This window comes from Macaca mulatta, chromosome 9, assembly GCF_049350105.2.
Source record: "Macaca mulatta isolate MMU2019108-1 chromosome 9, T2T-MMU8v2.0, whole genome shotgun sequence".
NCBI lineage: Eukaryota > Metazoa > Chordata > Mammalia > Primates > Cercopithecidae > Macaca > Macaca mulatta.
In genome coordinates, this window is record NC_133414.1 from 122,649,978 (window position 1) to 122,655,187 (window position 5,210).

General features: G+C 47.1%; 1 pseudogene; it reads right to left on the reverse strand.

Moving 5' to 3' along the window:
• Positions 1 to 900: 900 nt before the first annotated feature.
• LOC114670037 (large ribosomal subunit protein eL43 pseudogene) lies at positions 901 to 2,707 on the reverse strand (annotated as a pseudogene).
• Positions 2,708 to 5,210: the final 2,503 nt, after the last annotated feature.

A 5,210-nucleotide genomic window follows, 5' to 3' on the forward strand; every position in this document is an offset into this window, starting at 1 on the left:
ATTTGGGCAGGAGTGCCCCATTTTTCCAGGTACAGTCTGTCATGGCTTCCCTTGGCTAGGAAAGGGAAATCCCCTGACTCCTTGTGCTTCCTGGGTGAGGTGACGCCCCGCCCCGCTTCAGCTCACCCTCTATGGGCTGCACCCACTGTCCAACCAGTCCCAATGAGATTAACCAGGTACCTCAGTTGGAAATGCAGAAGTCACCCATCTTCTACGTTGATCTTGCTGGGAGCTGCAGACTGGAGCTGTTCCTATTCGGCCATCTTGGAGCCCTTTTATTTTTTAGAGACAGAGTCTCACTCTGTCGCCCAGGCTGGAGTGCAGTGGCACAATCTCAGCTCACTGCAACCTCTGCCTCCCAGGTTCAAGCAATTCTCGTGCCTGTGTCTCCCAAGTAGCTGGGATTACAGTGCACCACCACGCCTAATTTTTGTATTTTTAGTAGATATGGGGTTTCTTTATGTTGGTCAGGCTGGTCTTGAACTCCTGGCTCCAAGTAATCCACCTGCCTCGGCTGCCCAAAATGCTGGGATTACAGGCATGAGCCACTGCGCCCAGACTAGAAAGATTTTTTTTTAAATATTAACTGTAATTTCAAAACTAAAGTTTGCAGTTTGCTCCAATGTACCTCAAAGTCAAACTGGCAGGAACAGACTTATACAAACCTAATACACATACCTAACTTGGAAGGCTTATATTCTTATGCCATATTTTATCATCTGACTACTTAAAAAAGGGACTGAATTACAAGAATCCATCTCAGCATGCTTCTCCAATACATCAGTAGTGACATAATGCAAACATCAGAATGTCTAATAAAGTAACAAGCCAAATCAATTTTGTTCAATAAATTAACCCATTTATTATAGGCCAGTGATGTCTCAAAGAGTAGAGGAGCCTCTACTGGTCTTGCAATTCCTTCAGTCTTCTGATGGCAGACTTTACCCTAGCTTTGGAAGTGGTATTGTAGGTCCAGGCACTGCTAGGTACTGTCTCCATGCAGGAACCACAGTGCCAGATCTTCACAACTCAATTCTTCATCTTGTTTTTGCCAGAGAAAGAGCAAGTATACTTGGTGTGCTGGCTGATTTCAATTTTCTTCACCATTTTCTGGAGGGAGGCCCCATAGCGGGTCCCATATTTACTGATGATTCCAACTTTCTTGGTGCGTTTAGCCCTGTGAACTAGGTCTAAGCCCAGGAAGACATGTTTGGACTCTTAATTGCAAGTGATCGAAACCAAATTCAAACTAGTTTGAGTAAAAGTAGCCAGTAAGTAAATAATAAGTAAGTAAATAAATAAACTGACTCATTAGTTTAGGTGGGGCTGGTGTCAAGGTCTCTAAAAACTGAAATAATGAGCAGATCACTTCCTTATTCTCTCTGCTTCTCTCTGTGTATTGGCTTCACTTTCTCCCACTTCATATAGGTAGCCTCTATCTAGAAAGGGGAAGAGAAGCAGGAATGCAGGTAGCTCCAGCCTGGCTTCCATCAAGCCAGCTTAGCAAACCCAAACCAAAGAGTTTTTCTTTTTTTCTCCATATGCTCCATATAAAAAAAAATCCCAGGGAAGGATTGTGATTGGCCTGCTTTGGGTCACATGCCTAACCCTGGACCAACCACCCTGGCCAGGAGAAAAGGTACTGTGTGAGTGGCAGCCCCAACTAGTCTCAGAAAGTGGAGGAGGGGCTATTCCCAGGGAAAAGGAGTGCGGTTCACAGAGGAAGGAGGGGAAGGGATGCTGGAAGATAAACAACAAACATGGCAGATGTCCCCTCCAGTGGCTCAGTCAGCACAAGGGAACAGGAGCTCAGGGAAGTGGGGACAGCAGTGAGGCTCTTTGGAAGAGAAGATCTTGCCAGTGTGAACTGAAGGAGGAGCAGCACTTGGAGTCTTTCAGGAGAGAGAAAGAAAGGCAGCTCCTGCCAGACCCTGGAGACTGGAGATTGTGTAATGCAGGAATGACTCCAGGAGCCTCTGAGGGAGCCATTGCAATTGTTCTGTGGGCTGGTCCAGAGTGTAAAAACCAACCCTGATGGGAGGGATTCCCTGGAAATGGAAAATAGGTATGCAGAAGGCAGAACACAGGATGTTGCGGAAGCCCAGGGGCCGCCCCCACACAGGCCCAGGGCTGACTCAAGCAGACGTCTGGGGTCATGGAGCAGGCAGACTGGAGGCAAGTTGGGAACAGAACACAGTTCTGGACCAGGAACTCTTCCTTCTAGAAGGAGTTACCTAGAAGGATGGTTTCCATCTGTGATCTGTGCTGATCTGGCTCACCACCCCCAGACTGTAGCTCTCAGCAATCCCATGCTCAGAGGATGTGCCGGAGGGGTGCCTTCAGCATGGGACTAGTGCCCAGCAGGCACTCTTTTACAGTCTAAGGGGAGGCTGTGACCTCCAGATCCAAGTGTTCCTGCATTAGAGAAAAGTAGGATGGGGGATACGGGGTACCAAACTCCATTAGATCAACAACGCCATGTGTCATTTAAGAGCCCAGCACTCTAGAGTTCGCCCTGGATTAGAATCCCTGTTCTGCCGCCTAACAAATAAGTGACTTGAGCAACTTGTCTCAACTCTCTAAGTCTCAGCATCCCAATGAGTAAAATGCCCCTAATACAGTAGGAGCACCTACCTGAGAAGTGATTGTGCAGCTCAGGTGAGACAAGATTATGGTTGGCATGACATTCTCCATTGAGGTTTGCCATAGTTATGGCCATGATTTCATCATTTAAAGAGTCTCTGAGGTCACAGTCATGAGCTCTCAGACAGTGCAGACGGCCACCCAGAGGCTAGATGATCTCTTGTTAAGAACACTGTAGAGCAGGGGTGTCCAATCTTTTGGCTTCCCTGGACCACACTGGAAGAAGAATTGCCTTGGGCCACACATAAAATACATTAACACTAATGATAGCTGATGAACTAAAAAAAAAAAAAAAGAAAGAAAAAAAAAAAAAGAAAGAAAATCACAAAAAACTTTTTTTTTTTTGAGATGGAGTTTTGCTCTTGTTGCCCAGGCTGGAGTGCAATGGCATGATCTTGGCTCACTGCAACCTCCGCCTCCCAGGTTCAAGTGATTCTCCTGCCTCAGCTTCCCTAGTAGCTGGGATTACAGGCGTGCACTACCATGCTACCTAATTTTGTATTTTTAGTAGAGATGGGATTTCACCATGCTGGTCAGGCTGGTCTTGAACTCCTGACCTCAGGTGATCAGCCTGCCTCAGCCTTCCAAAGTGTTGGGATTACAGGCGTTAGCCACTGTGCCTGGCAAAAATCTCATAACTTTTAAGAAAGTTTATGAATTTGTGTTGGGCCATGTTCAAAGCCGTCCTGGGCTTCATGCAGCTCATGGGCCACCGGTTGGATAAGTAGCTGGGACTGTAAGCATGAGCCACCATGACCAGCTCCATTACCCTTTTATGTTCTTCCTCTCTCTCTCTCTCTTTTTTTTTTTTTTCCCCTCGAGATAGAGTCTCACTCTGTCATCCAAACTGGAATGCAGGGATGTGATCATGGCTCACTGTAGCCTTGACCCCCTGGGCTCAATCAGTCCTCCTACCTCAGCCTCCTGAGTAGCTGGGACTAAAGGAGTGCGTCACCATGCCTGGCTAATTTTGTGTGTGTGTGTGTGTGTGTGTGTGTGTGTGTGTGTGTGTGTGAGAGAGAGAGAGAGAGAGAGATAGGGTTTCACCATATTGCCCAGGCTGGTCTCAAACCCCTGGACTCAGCGATCTACCTGCTTTGGCCTTCCAAAGTGTTGGGATTACAGCCATGCGCCATAGCTGCTCCTGGACTATGGTCTTCCTCTCATAACTCTCTGATATTAATTAATGTATATTACCTTATTGTCTGATCCCTCTCTGGAGTATAAGCTCACTGAGTACAGAGACCTGTCTCACCATGGTCTCCCTAGCCTAGCCTGGCACATGACAGAAGCTGAAATATTAATGGGATGAACAAATGAAGAACGATCTGTAACACTCAGGCCTTGCATTTCATCTGAGGCTCAAAAAGATGGAGTTTGTCCAGAGATTGCAGGCTCTGAGCCCTCACATCTCCCATGACCTTATTGCCATCTAGTTTCTCTGGGGTCCTGGGTGTGAAGTCCTAGCTCAAGTCAAGACATGAAGACATCAGAGCTGGGTACCACCTCTTGCGCCCTAATTGTACCCTAGCCCTCTCTGGGGTTCCTGCAGTCCTTCCGGAACCTCTGCGTGGGACTGAGGCTAGGCAGCTGGTGCTTGGCTAGAAAAGCTATCAGTTGATCAATGAATATTTGCAGAAAGCCTCCTGCAGGTTCACCCCAGGCCTAAAGTGAAGGCAGAATGTCTTGAAATCTGCTGCTGGTGAGTGTCCTGGGAGGACCTGGTAGAGATCAGGCCTGTTGAATTCCCCAGCTGTCCTGAAGCCTCCTCCATGACACTTACTGGGTAGTATAAAGTCTAACCCTGAATGACAGTTTGTGATTTCACACTGAAAAATGTCAATGACACACAGTGTGACATTCCAGTTTGCTGGTTAGCACGACACTTTCTCCCTGATGGCCAGGGTTTCTCAAGGCATGGTCTGTAGACCCTCTGCAATAAACCATGACATGTTTGTAAAACAACAAAGCAGATTCATAGCCAGCCCAGACTTGCTGGTTTGGAATCTCTGCAGTGAGTCTTGAAATATGCATTTATCTCAACAGTATATCACCGGTACGACATCACACAACCAGTAATTGGTAGAGAACGATTCAGCCCAGACAGTTGGGCTCCAGAGCCTGTCCTCTTAACTTTTACTCAGTGGTGCCTCTCAGTTCATCACAGGCTCACAGCTACCTGTCCCACTGGGAATGTCTGAAACAATCACCTCTCTAATTTCCATTTGTACCCTTCCAACAAGCAGGTCCAATCCCCTTCTGGTGGCCACCTTTTTACTTTGGTTATGTGTTAGGAAATCTGTTGTGAATACGCAGGTATGTATGTCTCCCCCATAAGCTCAGAGGGCAGGAAGTTATTCGGTTCACTTCTGCATCGCTGGAAGCCAGGGCAAGGCCTGGCCCAGACCAACGTCAGTTCCTGTGGGTTGCAAGAAGTATATATTCATCCAACCAATACTTCTTGTGCTTAGGACCTGCCAGGTCCTTCCTAGGCACTTGGAATTCAGCATTGTAAAACCAAACAAAAACCTCTTCCCTTAAGGAGCTTATATTCTATGGGGGAAACA